This window comes from Ovis canadensis, chromosome 8 (assembly GCF_042477335.2).
Source record: "Ovis canadensis isolate MfBH-ARS-UI-01 breed Bighorn chromosome 8, ARS-UI_OviCan_v2, whole genome shotgun sequence".
In the NCBI taxonomy this organism is placed as follows: Eukaryota; Metazoa; Chordata; class Mammalia; order Artiodactyla; family Bovidae; genus Ovis; species Ovis canadensis.
This window is the reverse complement of record NC_091252.1, coordinates 39,437,013-39,454,022: the sequence shown is the minus strand read 5'-3', so window position 1 is coordinate 39,454,022 and position 17,010 is coordinate 39,437,013. Positions and strand designations below refer to the sequence as shown.

At 45.9% G+C, this 17,010-nt stretch overlaps 1 protein-coding gene across 1 annotated transcript in view; it reads left to right on the top strand.

The window, feature by feature from the left end:
* ARMC2 (armadillo repeat containing 2) overlaps window positions 1–17,010 on the top strand; it is a 224,699-nt gene that overhangs the window by 10,853 nt on the left and 196,836 nt on the right. Inside the window, exon 2 of the mRNA XM_069598145.1 lies at window positions 5,155–5,309. The gene's annotated coding sequence lies outside the window, so the exon portion shown is untranslated. The remainder of the gene's footprint in view (window positions 1–5,154; window positions 5,310–17,010) is intronic.

Sequence of the window (17,010 nt, the reverse complement as noted above, 5' to 3'; positions counted from 1 at the left end):
GGCTGCAGCCCATATGGTTACAAAAAGTCGGCACAGCTGTAGCGACTGAGCATGCACACGTGCATAAGTCGTAGGAACCCATTTCAAGCTAGCTTTAGCAGAGTAGGAGACTTTCTGGGTTTGCTTTTCTGGATCCCTCTGTCCCATCCCATCTGCTTCCCTTTGAGCCACTTCGCTATTTCCCAGCTCTCCACCCAGAGATAGACACGGTGAGTCCTGCCCTGATCTTCTCCCGTGAAAGGACAGTGCGGAAGATGCTGAACTAAGAGCTGCTGACATTTTTCCTCCTTTTCCTTTCATTGCCTATGGTCTGCAATTACTTGTTCCACCCTTGGCCTTCAGAGCTGTGAGAGGGTGAGCAGGTGTTGAGAGCAACTTTGCTCTTTTTGAGTCAATCCTGTTACATGGATAAGGTCCAGCTCTCTCGGGGGAGCTGGCAGCTCCTCCAAGGCCAGACCACTGGGCAAGGCTCCCAAGAGCAGTGCTAGCCTGCTTGGTGTCACAAGGAGCTGGGCCAGGCCAGCTCGCCTCTGCCCCCATGAGCAGGCTGCTTTGCAAACAGATGTACAGATAATTGACTGTCATAGGAAGACTGCAAAGGTGTACCAGGCTTGCAGAAAAGAGAAAAGAACTCTGAGCTGGGGACACTTCTGCCCCTCAGGTCTGTGCCCTCCTCCCATCTTTCCTCCACCCTCCTGTGCTGTTGGACACGGAGGAGCCAGTAACTTGCCAGTAGGTTTGCTCCATGTGTTGTGGAAGATGCTGGTGGTGGGAAGGGCAAAGGGGAGAGGGAGGGGAGGTGTGCAGAAGAGCAGACCTTACCTGCATCTAAGTGGACAAACCCACTGCAGGTCCCTACAGGACTTGAGCCTTAAGGATTAACCCTTAAGAAGCCACCAAGGCAAATAAGTACGTGATTACATTCACGGCTAGTTACTTAATAATAATAACCGGCATCTGTTCCTGGCACAGTTTTAATCCGCTTACACTTGTCAGTTCATTTAATCTTCACAGTGCTATGAGGTAGGCACTTCGATTAGCTTCATTTTACAAACAAGAATGTCGAGGCATAGACTGGTTAAATACTGGGCCCGGTTTCACAGACCAAATCAGTGACAGAACCAGGATTTGAACACAGAGAGTCCCCTCCAGAGTCACTCCTCCAACTGCTTCCTAGGTTATCGGCCTCTCACGATGCAGGACAGGGTGGAATCAGTTTTTGCTTTAGTGTTCTGTGATCATTTAAAAGATGCTACTAGGGAGAAAACTTATTTTTAAAGTCTAACCATTGGAAAAGCAAGTTTTAGCAACAGAAGGTTTCATGATCCATTCAAAGCTCACCGGTCAGTTTGCATGTCTCCTAACTCCCACAGGAGTAAAATTGGCTGTTTTTGCTGCCATTAGCAGAGAGGAGCCACGCACTTAATGTGCAAGGGGAGGGAGGGCCAGCCATCATTTAAGCTCTGTGATCTGATGAGTTGGGGGGCGGTGCTGGAAAGTGAACAGAGCTGGGAATTATTGCACTGCAGCTCACCCTGATGTTTACTGTGATTCTAGAATCTGTGAACATATGGTAGCTGCTGGAAGTACCGAGTAGCAGTTGGAAAGCGTAGACTTAAGGAACAAACCGGCTACTCTCTTTTTGTGTGTGTGTGAAAAGAAACACACAGTTTTTAAAAATTGAAGTATAGTTGATTTACAATATATTAGTTTCAGGTATAGAACATAGTAGTTCGATATTTTTATAGATTACACTCCATTAAAATTGTTAGAAAATATTGGCTATATTCCCCATGCTGTACAATATATCCTTGTAGCTTATTTAGTTATACCTAGAAGCTTTTAACCTCTTAATTCCCTCCGCCTCTCTGGCCCTCCCCACTTCCTTCTCCACATTGGTAACCTCTGGTTTGTTCTCTAATGTGTGAGTCTGTTTGATTCTATTCATTCACGTGTTTTATTGTTTAGATTCCACTAAAAGTGATTACACGCAGTATTTGTCTTCCTCTTGTACTACTCCTGCCCTTCACATACTTTTCCACAGCCCATTTTCACTCCCAAATCTGAAGAAAGTCCAGAACAAACTATTTCCTCATCTTCAATCCATCCCCTACACATCAATGTGAGAGTTTTCCCTCTCCTTTTCCAGTTTTGGTTGGACCTTAAATTCCTCGTCTTTGTTGTATGGGGCTGGATGGAGAGTTGGAAATGTCGGGATGACATCTCATTTGAGATCCGTGATGGCCCTTGGGAATTCAGGCCAAGGGCTGCTTCTCTTGCCAGTTGACGGAGCCCCACTGTGTAGCTAGCAAAACCCACCCCTTCCCCTCCCCTGACACCCCCCTCCCCACCCTGGTCAGCAGCCTTTGCATCTTTCCCCTCTTCTCTGGCTTCTTTGGGAGCATCCTGCTGGTGATGCCCATTCCCTCTCTCTGTGCCTGGTGCTGACTCCACTTAGCCTCTGTCTTAGTCTGCTCAAGCTGCTATAACACCACAGACTGGGTAGCATATAAACAACAGAAACTTACTTCTCACAGTTCTGGAGGTTGGGAAGTCCAAGATCAAGGTGTCGGAAGATATGGTGTCAGGTGAGGGCCTCCTTCCTGGTTCACAGACAGCTGTGTCTTCTTGCTGCGTCCTTTCATGGCAGAAGGGCTGAGGGAGCTGGCTGGTATCTTTGTTATGAGGGCACCAATCCCATTCATGTGGGATTCATTCAACCCCATTCACCCTAACGACCTAATCACCTCCCAGAGGCCCCATCATTTTTGGGGAGCTAGGTTTCAACATATGAATTTTGGTGAGGGGGAGACACAAATATTCAATCTATAGCAACCTCTTTCATTGTCTAGTTTACGTGTTTTGTCTCTCTCTTCTAAACGATAGGATTCTGGAGGGTCTGCACCACGTTTTCTTCATTCACTGCCTGCCTTACTCCATCAGCAAGCAGTGCTTGTCGCGCCTGTGTCCGCATCCCATCCATTCATCTTTGTAGACTTAATGTTGAGCACCCTGCCTTTGACCAAGAAATGCATCCACTACTAGTCAGAGATTTTCCCGTCTTCTGACTCCTCTTTTTCTTCCCTAACCAAGTTGCGTTGGGAAATAAGGGAACTAAGGGAACTAGCTTCCCCTCCTCTCGTAGTGAGAGAGGTCTGGAAGTCAGTCTCATGGGTAAACTGAGGCTCCCCTAGATGCCTGCTGTTTCACATAACAAGTTCTCCCAGAAAAACCAGTTTGGGCAGCACATTCTTGTCTAACCACATCTCTCTGCTGCTGCTACTGCTAAGTCGCTTTAGTCATGTCCGACTCTGTGTGACTCCAGAGACGGCAGCCCACCAGGCTCCCCTGTCCCTGGGATTCTCCAGGCAAGAACGCTGGAGTGGGTTGCCATTTCCTTCTCCAATCCATGAAAGTGAAAAGTGAAAGTGAAGTCACTCAGTCGTGTCTGACTCTTAGGGACCCCATGGACTGTAGCCTACCAGGCTCCTCCGCCCATGGGCTTTTGCAGGCAAGAGTACTGGAGTGGGTTGCCATTGCCTTCTCCCCCACATCTCTCTAGAAAGCCCTATACAGAGAGTGCTAGCTTCCTATGTGGTATCCACTCTCTTTCTTTCTTAGAGACAGAGATACAATGTAATTCCAGGTGGCATGTAGTCAGTCAAAGGACTATGATTTTCTGCCTCTTTTGTAGAAGATGAAAGCAGAAATTGTTGGATGGAACTTCTGGGAAAGACTTTTACCCTTCCATCCTACCTGCCTTGTTTGGGGTGTGGATATGATGGCTGGAGCTGCAAGAACCATAGTTCACAAAGAAGAGACAAAGAATCACAAAGACTCAGTCCTAATTTTCTTGATTCTAATTGATTCATAAGCCACTGATCCAATGCCAGTAATTACCCACACTGTCATTTCACATTAAACAATAAATAGACCATTGTGTTTAAGTCACTGTAACCAGTCCTGTTACTAGCAACTAACAGCAATTTCTAGTTGATACACTGAATTAGATGATAGTTCAGTGAATACTCGAAGGCCTTAGTTACAGGGAATTGAGCTCTTATAAAGGCACGGTTCTCAGAAATTCTTCCTTTGCTGACAAGCCCTGGTGTCAATACTGTCTGAGTTAAGTGAAATCTTTTTGGTGTTCCCAAATTTAACTTCTTCAGTGAAAGTGAAAAATGAAAGCCACTGGGCTCGCTCCCTAGAAGCAGTTTTAGGAAAGCGAGTCATCATCTCCCTTTGACGCGTGGTCACCTGCGACAGCATCGCTGATACCATGCCCGCGAGCTACATGCTGAAGTTCTCCAACATCTGGCAGCTGAGCTGCCACTGGCTTTTTTAAGCACAAGTAAAACCAAGCATTCAAATTGTTCCCAATTTAGCCTCTGAAGCATTATGTTGGGCGCCTCTACCTTGGTCCACAGCTGCCAGCAATCCAAAGCTCTTTCTTGTACAGACATTTCCAATTTTTTTAAATTTAGGTATTCTCACTCCCAATGGTGGTGAAGTTACCCTGGGGGAATTTTTATAGAGGCGGTCACCATTGTGTCTTACAAACCAAAGGTGTCTGAAAGGTTTCCCTGGGGCTGGGGTGGTAGGGACGGTCTTTAGAAGAGAGCAGAAAAACCTGCTGAGAAGCTGAAAGTCCCGTGTCCTATTAATGCCTTATGAAGAACATGTTCCTCTCTGTAGCCAGGCCCTCATCTCAAGCAGCCAATTTTTTTTCCAGTTTTTTAATGAATTTATTTAGTTTTCATTGAAGGATAATTGCTTCACAATATTGTGTTGATTTCTGCCATATATCAACATGAATTAGCCATAGGTATACATATATCCCATCCTTCTTGAGCCTCCCTCCCACTTCCCACCCCACCCCACCGGTCTAGGTTGTTACAGAACCGCAGTGTGAGCTCCTTGAGTCATACAGCAAATTCCCACTGGCTGTCTTTTCTACATATGGTAGTGTATGTTTCCCTTCTACTGTCTCCATTCATCCCACCCTCTCCTTCCCTGCCCCCCATTCCTGCCATGTCCAAAAGTCTGTTCTCTATGTCTTCAAGCAGCCAGTTTTAAGTGGTAGTCATGCCATAAGGGTGGGGTCGAAGTGGTGGGAATAAAACGCCACCTTCTTTCTCCTTCATGCCTGTGCAGGGTGAAAAGCCGAGTCAGTGGGAGGCAGCACTCCGGAACTGAAGGACTCCATCCTCAAGGGCTGACCATCCCATCTTGTGGACCCCTTCATCTCCAGACGATGCTGTCCAGGACCTGAGGGTTCTTAGACCGCCCTCTCCTTCTGTGTGTTCCAGGTTAGTGCCACAGTCTGTAAGAAGCGAGTGGAATCAGAGAATATCAGCAGCACAAGGGGCTTCAGAGACTGCCTCACCCCACTTTCTAATTTGACATATGGATAAAACGAAGTCCATGGCAGAGAGATGCCGAGTCTCAGGGTGCATCACTAGTTGGTGACTAGCTTTAGGTCCTGACCCTAGGCTGGCAAGTTTGGCATAGTAATAGATAATAGCAAGAACGTGCGCGCACACACACACACACAGTCACACACACACACACACACACTCACATACACACACACACCAACTCTTGTTTAGTTCACTATGTGCAAGGTGCTGTTGTAAAATATGTATAGTGTTGTGTGCATGTTATCTTCCCCATTTTATGCTTAAGGACTACAAAGCTCAGAGATGTTAAGTAACTCGCCCAAAGTCACAGCTAGTGACTGGCAGAGCCAGAACTTGAACTCAAACAGTCTGGCTCTGCTCTTGACCCCAGCACAGTCCTGACATACTAGCGTGCGGTCTTGACTCACTTACGGTCCAGAGGAAGGATCTCTAATAAATTCCTTGGCCAGAGGATTCCTGGCTTGATATCTTACCCTTGGAGGGACATTTCCTGAAACATGAAGGTATGAGGTACTAAAGTAAGGCTTCGACCAAAACTAAAACTAAGCAAAAATGTCCATGGTCAAACAAATGTGCCAAGTTGTATTAAAACAAGTTAAACAGAATTGCTTTTACCACAGAACTTCTCAGAGCCTTCAATATGCCAATGGACACTGTGAATTTTCTAAAAGAGTCTAAAAGCATTTCCTAAACCTTTTGGAACATAGAGCATTTTTTCATGCATTGATGTCATCACACATCATGTGGCTTCTGGAAAACTCAATCAAGTTAAAAAGGCAAATTTTATTTGATGTATTGTTATGAAAATAGCTTTGACCTCAAGAATGCACTAAAATGGAAAACAACTTTGACTCAAAGATACCCTCCAGGGTTTCCTGGAACACAGTTTGAGAACTGATGTCCTAGAAAATAATATATTAAAAGTAAGACTTGAAGGACACGATCATGGGCTAAATAGCATCTTGTCCTTGTGAAAGACAAGGAGAAAAACGAATGAAAGAGCATGAATGTGTTTTAAGAATCAGTCTTTCTTTCTACTAACTCCTTATTTTCCCTTTTCTTTCGCTTCTCTTCCCTCCTTTCTTCTTTTCATTTAAAAATTCCTCATTGCTCCATAAAGGATTTAAAGTGGCTCACTCTTCCAGTAAGTCAACCTTCCTATTGATAGAGACACATGGCAGAATAAGTAAAGTGTTATTTTAATGAGGGGGGGTGCTGTCCCTATCCCCCCAGTTCTCCTTGATTTGCACCCCTATAAATCAACCTGAAATTTCTATCATTAGCATTTTGTTTGTTTAGGTAAAGCCATGTCTTTCTAGAAAGAGGCTCTGGCTCAGATATAATTTGGATATGGCAGGAAGTGTGACATGTTGGGCTACACCACTTGAATCTCTGCACAAGTGGCTCAGTTTAGGAAGGTTTTCCCGAATAAGAATCCTGAGGGATCGGAACTCAGAATGGGGGAGTACTGCAGTGGCTACCCTCAGGGGACCCTAGAAAGTGAGGTACCTAGTGAGAAGTAGCTGCTGTTTTTTAGGGAGATGTCCAAAGGTGCCTTTTATTCATTTAACAATTTGGGGTCTGCCCTGGATCCGAGGTCATTGTGTGTTTCTACTAGACTAGAGTTCTTTGAGGACTTCCCTGGTGGCTCAGACAGTAAAGAATCTGCCTGCAACGCAGGAGACCAGGGTTCAATCCCTGGGTCAGAAAGATCCTCTGGAGAAGGGAATGGCAACCCACTCCAGTATTGTTGCCTGGAGAATCCCATAAGAGAGGAGCCTGACAGGCTTTAGTTCATGGGGTCACAAAGAGTCAAACATGACAGAGTGACTAACCCAGGGGTCTTTGAACCTGACCTCAACCTTCAGGACAAAGCCAGTGTGACATCCGGGGTAACCCAGACCAGGTGGGAAAATGAAACATCTGTCCTCCGGGGTGACGCAGTGTCCTCCTTTGTAACACTGGCCTGTGCAACGTCACCTTGTCCTTTTGCTCACGAGGCGGCTGACCCGCAGGAAGATGCTCTGGTGCCCACAGCCTGGGGCCAGAGGGAGAATCACCGGGCGGAGGGACGCTAAGGGTCTCCCCCTCCTAAGGGCAGCTCTGCCTTCCTCGCTTCCTTGTCTTTTCCAGCCTTGGGTTTTAGGGCTCCTGCCAGGTGGCGCTAGCAGTGAATCACCACCTCTTACACTTGCCGCTGCCCGGTGCCATATGCCACGTGTGAGCCCAAGTGTGTGCCAGGCGAATCCTTAGCTGTTTGCCTGGAGTGGGCTCACGTGATTGATCTGCTCCTTGTCCAGGCAAACCCATCCAACTAAGCATTTTATAAACAATAAAACAAGTTTATTTGGGGTTTTCCACATACAGTAGTACTACACACTCCTTCAGAAAATACAGATGAGAAGGTGAAAAAGTCACCCACAATCCTGTCCCCCAGAGATAAGGACAGCCAGCTCTGGATGTGAACCCCACCTGCCCTACAGACAAGTGTGGAAGGTCCCAGGTGGGATTCATATGTGGCCAGAGTCATGGGCATTCTTCCACCCTCCCCGCCCTCCATGCCCATCCCCACTGCTTTGCAGCAGTGTCTACACTGCAGAAGGGGCTGGGTTTTGTGTGTGGATTCTCTGGCTTAGAGGGTAATGGAGAGGACAGCGTGGAGTCAGGCCCCCTTTCTGTCTCAGGGATGGATGAATCTGATGGGGTGCGAGGGGGGAGGAGCCCGCTCCACGATTCTGAGTAGGATTCAGTGTGTCCCACACAGTGAGGACTCGGAAGTTCAGCTTTGCTTAGGCGAATGAAGGATGTCTGTTCTCCATCGTGTACTGAAGCTGCTAATTTCCTTTTGGGACACCCCTGTCATGGAGTAGGGGGCCTCATGTAGGGATACCACCCTCTTGCCAAGTGTTTGCCAGTCTAATTCCTGGTTCCTCTGCTCACCCTTGATGCTGCCTTGGTATTCCCTTTAGATCTCCTAATTTGAAGTCTGTATTTAGTCTTTTCTGCCTTAGCACATGCATAGTAGTTAAAAACGAAATCCAAGACGTCATAAACCATCGGCCTCCTGTTTCATATAAAATGTATGAGGAGACATCACCAGCATTCACAGGCTCTGATGAATCACCTCAGGTTCTCAACATCTCCCCACCACTCTTAAAGCATTTTTTTTTAAATTTTGAGTTGGGGGCTTCCCCTGTGGCTCAGTGGCAAAGAAGCTGCCTGCAATGCAGAAGCCGCAGGAGACGCAGGTTTGATCCCTGGGTCAGGAAGATCCCCTGGAGGAGGGCATGGCAGCCAACCCACTCCAATATTCTTGCCTGGAGAATTCCAGGGACAGAAGAGCTGGGCAGGCTACAGTCCATGGGGTTGCAGAGAGTCGGACGACTGAAGCAACGTAGCACAAGCACGCACATAGCCAGTGAACAGTGTATCACTCTGAATTCTTCAGCTTAAACAAGGAAAGAGCTGGGGAAAGTTGGGTTCTTTTGAGGTCTGCGCTGGCCAGCTAGAGCAGTCCTCTCTGCTGGCTCAGCCTCTTCACCGGCAGCCCCTGCTGGCTCATCTGTTTATTCTGTAATTAGCGCTAGAAGGAGACTCATGGGGAAATTTTTGCTTGGGGGCCCAGAATTTGTATTTCAGAACTTCTTCCCCTCGTTAGAGCACCAGATTCTGTCAGGAGAGTCTGAAAACAATAGCTCTCAGTGCTCTTCCAAAAATACTCTTGATAGTAATCATTGGTAATTTCAATATCCACAAACATGGTCTTTCTAATACTGTCTCCCAGTTCTTCAGCTTCTCCTCCTCCCAGTGATCTTATCCTTTATGGCATCTTAAAAAAATTTTTATATGTATATCTCACATAGAGTACGGCTTTCATTCATTTTTAAAAATTTTATTGGTAAATAGTTGATTTACCTTGTATTAGTTTCAGGTTTATAGCATAATGATTCAGTTTTATGTGTGTGTGTGTGTGTATACACGTATATTCATTCTTCTTCAGATTCTTTTCCCATATAAGTTATTACAGAATATTGAGTAGGGTTCCCTGTGCTATACAGGAGGTCCTTGCACAGGTTGGTTATCTATTTTATATATTGTAGTGTGTGCATTTTAACCCCAACTCATAATTTATCCACTCCACCTCACCCTCCTACATTTCCCCTTTGGAAACTGTTTTTGAAATCTGTAAATCTATTTTTGCTTTGTACATAAGTTCATTTATAAAAATTAGATTCCACATATAAGTGATGTCATGATATTTGTCTTTCTCTGGGTGACTTAGTATGATAATCTCTCGGTCCATACAAATTGCTGCAAATGGCATTCTTTCTTTCTTTTTTTTTTTTTTTTTTGCTTAGTTGCTCAGTCACGTTCGACTCTTTGTGACCCTATGAACTGTAGCTGGCCAGACTCCTCTGTCCATGGAATTTTCCAGGCAAGAATACCAGAGTGGGTTGCCATTTCCTTCTCCAGAGGATCTTCCTAATCCAGGGATTGAACCCACATCTCCCGTGTCTCCTGCTTTGCAGGCAGATTCTTTACTCACAGAGTCATCTGGGAAGCCACTAGAAAATGACAGTGACACTCTTTAAGTAGGATTTTCTACCAGTTTCATCAGAATTGACCACATATCTCAAAATCTTAAATGGTTGGTCATCCAGATGGCAGATTTAGGAGAGGGGACGCTAGGATGGAACAGGACAGAAACTTGGTCTGTTAAGGGAGGCGGTGACCCAGCAGCTGAGAGCTCACACTGAGACTCGTCAGCGGTGGGTTCAAGTCCTTGCTCTGGAATGTTAATGAGATGACCTAACCTGAGCACCTTGAGAGTTGAGGTGATGTGTGGAAAGCACCGGAACAGCATCTGGGACATAGGCACTGTCACATACTCACTGTTAAGACTTTTTTAAAAAAATTAAGCATGGCACCGAGAAGTTTTTAAGCACATTCTGTTTTCAAGCACAAATGTTCAATCGGCATTTTGACTCTGTAGGGTGGTGTCAGTATCTGTCCTGCAGATGGGAAAGTGGCTCTCTAGGCTGCCTGGCCTGTCCCCAGGAGAGGGGGTAACACAGGCATGTCCGTGGAGGGCGTGCAGGTGAGTTACCCAAGGTAGGAGGAAGGACTAGACTCTCCCCTGGCTGCCAGGATGGAGGTGCAGAAGCTCATTCATCTTTCCCTGGGCATGTGGCTGGTCTCCTTAGAAACTGCTGGGGCAGGTCTGGTGGTCAGGGCGCTTGGCCCAAGGCCCCAGCATGGGCTGCTCACAGAAGCATGTGACTGGGGGAGGAATGACAAAGTCGGCATTCTTGCTCCAGGTTAGTGACGCAGGAGGTGGGAGGGGATGGGGGCACATGGGAAGCTGGTGAAGACATTCCCCCAACTATTCTTTTTTATGGCTGAATAATATTCCATTGTAGGTATGTACAACATCTTATTTATCCATTCCTCTGTCAATGGATGTTTAGACTGCCTCCATGTCTTAGCTATTGTGAGTAGTGTTGCAATGAACATAGGGGTACATGTATCTTTTCAAATTATAGTTTTCTCCAGATATACGCCCAGGAGTGGGATTGCTGGATCATCTAGTGGTTCTGTTTTTAGTTTTTTAAAGAAACTTCCCATAGTGATTATACCAATTTACATTCCTGCCAGCAATGTAGGAGCATTTCTTTTTCTCCACATCCTTTCCAGTATTTGTTATTTGTAGATTCTTTGATGATGGTCATTCTTACCAGCGTGAGGTGATACCTCATTGCAGTTTTGATTTGCATTTCTCTGATAATTAGTGATATTAAGCATCTTTTCACATGCCTCTTGGTCATCTGTATGTCTTCTTTGAAGAAATGTCTATTTGTATCATCTGCCCATTTTTTGTTGGGTTTTTGTTTTTGAATATTGAGCTGCATGAGCTGTTTGTATATTTTGGAGATTAAGCCTTTGTTGTTTAGTTTGTTTGCAAATATTTTCTCCTGTTCTGTGGGTTGTCTTTTTGTTTTGTTTATGGTTTCCTTTGCTGTGCAAAAGCTTTTAAGTTTAATTAGATCCTGTTTGTTTATTTCTGCTTTTATTTTCATTACTCTAGGAGGCGGAGCAAAAAAGATATTGCTGCAATTTATATCAGGAGTGTTTTGCCTGTTTTCCTCTAAGAATTTTATAGTGCCCGGCCTCGCATTTAGGTCTTTGATCCATTTTGAGTTTATTTCTGTATGTGGTGTTAGAGAATGTTCTGATTTCATTCTTTTACATTCTGTCCAGTTTTCTCAGCACCACTTATTGAAGAGACTTTTTGTCCATTGTATATTCTTGCCTCCTTCATCATAGTTTAATTGACCATAGGTGTGTGGGTTTATTTGGGGGATTTCTGTCTTGTTCCACTGATTCATTATGGTATTTTGGCCACTCATGCCCCTGGCCGTGCCCTTGACCTTGCCATCACTAACAGTTGTACTCCCTTGGTAATCTCAATTTCAAATGTTCCACCCTCTCATCATAGTTTTCTCCTTCTAGTTCAGGCTTCTATTCTGTCCAGTGGTTCTTCAACCTCATTGAGATTCACAGTCAATGGATCTGTCACCCTTCCAGTATTCCCCACCACCCCCATTGTCACCCACAAGTCCTCACTGCCCTCCTTACCTACTTAGATTATGCGGTTTCTCATTATCACCCTGGCCACTAATACACATTCAACTCCCTTCCACCTCTTCCTTCATTGTACCTTCTTGGCAAGACCAGAGAGGCCTGGCTGAATCTACCTCTGTCCACTGTGTCTGCACCAGCAAGGCTGAGCATGCCACTGGCTGTGGTTGAACTTCAGGTGGGACCTTGGTGCTGGCCTGGTCCTTCTATTCCATTTCCCTACACCATTATTCTCCCACTCCGTAAGACAATGATTTCGCATTTTCTCCTCCCTTCTCAAACCCTCAGTCTTCCTCCCCCATGCTCACTCTCAGCTGATGACCTTGCTTCCTAGTTCAGTGGGATTATAGAACAATAAACTGACAAGTTCCACATTCCCACCACCGCACCAACCCACCCACCCATCCTCATCAGTGCATATCTGTTCTGCCTTCCCTTCTGGCACTGGGGTGAATTTCCCAAGCTTCCATCAGCAGTACTCAAAGTGTGGTCCTTGCTCCTGACTGGCAGCATCAGCATTACCTGGGGGGTGATCAGAAGTACCAATTCTCCAGCCCACTCCAGACCTGCTGAATCAGAATTTGTGGAGTAGAGCCTGGAAACTGTCTCTATAAGTGATTCTTCAGCACAGTGAAATTTAAGAAGCACTTAGCTAGAACCGTTTCTCTCTCACCTGCTCAGGAATATCCCTCTGGGGTGGTCCCCTATCTCTTTTGCATCATCGCACTTTTTCCTCTTTTGGATAGATAAATTTCCATTCCATCCTGTATATAGGCTGGATACAAAACACACAACCTCTCTTGATTCCAAATCCCACTTTAGCCACCACCCCATTTCTCTACTTCCTTCTTTCTCTTAACATCTCCTCAATCAGTCTTTTCCTCCCACCATCCCCTAAAATGAACTTGCTAAGGCCATTTTGGCAGAAACTGGCTATATGGTCACCCAACTGTTTCTTCTTTCTGGAGACACAACTAACTGACATTTCTCAATATCTGTGCATGTAACTAGCCCAGATGACTAGTTCTTGGTGTGGGAACATGAACCTTCAAGCTGAGGTATTTGAGCAAGGGTGTGCTTTGATGTGGACCGTCCCTTCCCTTCTTTACAATAATGATCCCCACATTTATATCTCTAGCCTGGGCCCAAGGCTTGCTTATCCAACTGCCTACAAGGCATTCCACTTGGCATCCACTAGACATCTCAGTGGGGCTTCCTAGGTAGTGCTAGTGGCAAAGAACCTGCCTGCCAATGCAGGAGACACAAGAGACACAGGTTCAATCCCTGGGTCAGGAAGATCCCCTGTAGGAGGGCCTGGCAACCCACTCCAGTATCCTTGCCTGGAGAATCCCAAGGACAGAGGAGCCTGGAGGGATATGGTCCATAGGGTCACAAAGGATCAGGCATGACTGAAGTGACTTCACATGCATGCAACATCCAACTCACCATGTCCCACACCAGACTCCTGATGCCTTTAGTCACGTTTCACCCATCATCTTCTCCTTGATAAAATGTTAATTCTGTCCTCCCAGGTGCTTAAGTCAAAACAATGGACTAATACTTATTTCCCACATCCCATTATTATCAGTTCCTACAGGTCTTACCTAAAAAACATCCTGAGCCTCATCTCACCCTTGCATAGGTGCTGTCTGGGTTCCAGCCACCGCTGTCTTCTCTTGCTGACACTCTTGCCATATCCTCCTAATTCTCTTCCTGCTCACATTCTGCCTGTCTCCATGCTGTTCTCAGTAGAACATCTAGGATGATCTTTAAACCCAGAAATCAGATTATCATACTTTTCCAGTCTCACCCTGCCCCCAGATCACTCAGAATTAAAACCAAAGTCCTTGAAATGGCTCTCAGGCCCCACATGGACTGGCTCCCCATCACCTCTCTGACTTCATCTCTTCTGACTTTCTCCTTGGCTGGCTCCCCTCCTGTAACACTATCTTCTTTGCTGCTTGAAGCATATTCTTGCCTGGAATACACTTGCCCAGATAGTCGCAGCCCACTCTCGCACTTCCTCTTAACCTGCAGTCAAATTTACTTTCACAGCGTGGCCTTCCCCGATATAAACTTATGCCCACCCACCCCTGTGCTCCCTGTGCCTCTTAGCACTTTCCACCACCTGGCAGACTAGACATAGGCTTATTTTTTTTGTTTGCCTATTCTTACCAGAATGTAAGGAGAACAGACCATCTTCTTTATTCTGTGTCCCCAGAACATAGAACAATGTTAGGTGCGCAGTAGGTACTCAAAAAAACATCTGAAATGAATGAAAGAATGGATAGCTAAATGGACCAGCCTCGTTGGGCCCAGGAGGGGAAGCAAGTCTCACCAGTTGAGTTTTTTTTAATAATTAAATTTATTTTTAATTGAAAGATAATTGCTTTACAATATTGTGTTGGTTTCTGCAAAACATCAACATGAACCACCCATAGGTATACCTATGTCCCCTCCCTCTTGAACCTCCCACCTCCCTCCCCATCCTGCCCCACTAGGCTGTTACCGAGTCCCGGTTCGAATTCCCTGAGTCCCAGCAAATTCCCACGGGCTGTCTCTTTTATATATGGTACATATGTGCTTTGTTTCTGGTGAATGAGAGTCCTTTCTTGCTCTCCTTGTGAATTTTGTCTCAAGGATCTTGTCTTCAAAGCCTCTCGTGTACCCTATTTTCAACTGCTTGGGAGACTTGTCTCCTCCTGATGGAGTTGGCCTCTTAGACACACTTGGTGGCATCGAACATGAGTCCCCAGCACAGCCTTTGCTCATGAGGCTCCGGGCCCCCATTTGATACTGCAGGGGTCCTGCCACGCACTCACTGAGGTCTGCCCAGCAGCACAGTGGACAGCACCAGGTTCCACTTGTGCAAAGGTGCAGACAAATCATCATGACAGCTTCAAAAGAGAGGAGGGAGGTTTGAAGGCCCTTTCAGTCACAGGATTCTCGAGGAGAGATGAGCAAGACTGGGCAGGCGGCTTGGAGGTGCCACTTCCTGGTCTTCCCCACTCTCTGACACTGTCTCTGGGAAAGGTTGTTGGAACCAGAAAACACACAGCTTTGTTGATGAAAAGCCTGTTTATTCCTAGTACACTGGACACTTTGTTCAAGAATAGTTCATCCATTTGAAAATATTGCCCTTGTAATGGTGCCAAGGTCATTCTCTGCTGGGGTTATCAGCAGAGTACGTGCCAGCTCTGCCTGGGGTATTTTAATAGGTGTATCGCTTCCCTGCCAAAGTGACTAAAGAACATTACATAGTTAATTTGTATTCAGTGCTCTCCCTGCATACATTCTTAATATTCAGTTTTTACTGGGAATTTAAGAAGAAAAAAAAAGAGAAAGAAATGAATAAATAGGTTAGGATACAATGAACTGCTTTAAAAAAGGAATTTTAAGTGGTTCTGACTCATTTTGGAGTTCTGTACCCGTTTGATAATAACAATATACTTTGCAAAGCATTGGAGAGTTTTCAAAAAATTGTTATATTCATTTTCTCCTTTGATGCTCAAATTTACCCTGAAAGGAAGGATGCTGTGTCCTCTATTTTAAATGAGAAAATTGAGGCTCAGGAGGAAATGGCTTGTCTCAAAGTCAAAGAATTAAACATGATGGAATGAGCGTTAGGATCCCAGTCTTAGTGCCTAGGTCAGAGCTGTCCATGCCAGGGCAGAAAGCTGGGTGATACAGGCAGGTCCATGGAGGAGGCAGGTCTGGCTGGGTTTGGTCAGAGACCCTTGAAGTCTAGAAGTGAATGCAAATGGAGAGCAACGTTGTCAGCAGCTCTGGCCTTCTGTGTCAGCCAACACAAGATAATGAACACAGTTTCTCACCCTGAAAACCACGTGGAGATTCTACCTGCAGAGTGGCTGATGAGCACGAAGCGGGTGTGGCAGCACCTAGGGGAGGAAAGCATCCCACGCAGCTGCCCCCTGGCCCTCTGGGGAAATCTCCACCCTGGGCTTCAGGAGACCAGAATTCCAGTGCAGTTCCACAGGCATAGGTCTATTGCCTGACCTTGGGCAAACCCCATGTAAGATAGACTCTATCACCTCGGCTCACCCCTTGGTCGAGACAGTCAGCTTCCATGGATGGCACACAGAAATACAAAGCAGGTCCACAAGCTTGTGATTGCCACAAAGCTGGAAAGTGTAGCTGATGGCGAATGACAGGTCAGTTTTCCAGATCTTGAGACTCGTTGGAACATCAGGATGGAACCTCTAAGGTAAATGGACAGAACTCTCCTCGGCTTTAACAAAAATTGCATCAGGAGCAACATTCATTACTGATCGACATCAGTCCCACTCTTAGAAAGTGAAAGGCACATGTTTGGACTGGAGAAGATTTATGAGTTTTAGTTGGCCAGAAGCTCAGTGTGACTGGAGCTGACAAAGACATTAGTACAACCACGGACTCTATTGACAGAGGTGTAGGGACTAGGAGGACTCACCTTGAGCTTGCATGCTCAGTCAAGTGAACACGGGCCTCCATAACAATGCTCTTCAAGAGGGTCATTGACAAGCTGGAGGCAGGGTAAGTGGAGAAGAAATCAAGGTCTATGACAGGGGCTCTATGGCCTATAAGGGGCTTCCCTGGAGGATCAGATGGTAAAGAATCCACCTGCAATGCAAGAGACCTGGATTCCATTCCTAGGTTGGGAAGATCCCCTGGAGAAGGAAATAGCAATCCACTCCAGTATTCTTGCCTGGAGAATTCTATAGACAGAGGAGACTAGTGGGCTACTAGTGGGCTGCAGTCCATGGGGTTGCAAAGAGTCGGACATGACTGAGCTCCTAACACTTTCATGTGGCCTGTAAAGGAGAATACTCACTGGAGTGACATGATAGTGGTTGTCACATAATTAGATGATCAGGAGGATGCGGAAGTACGTAATCTACATGAAGAGCTGCAGGGCTGGAACTAGATTAGTGAATGAAAACCAGAGTGATGC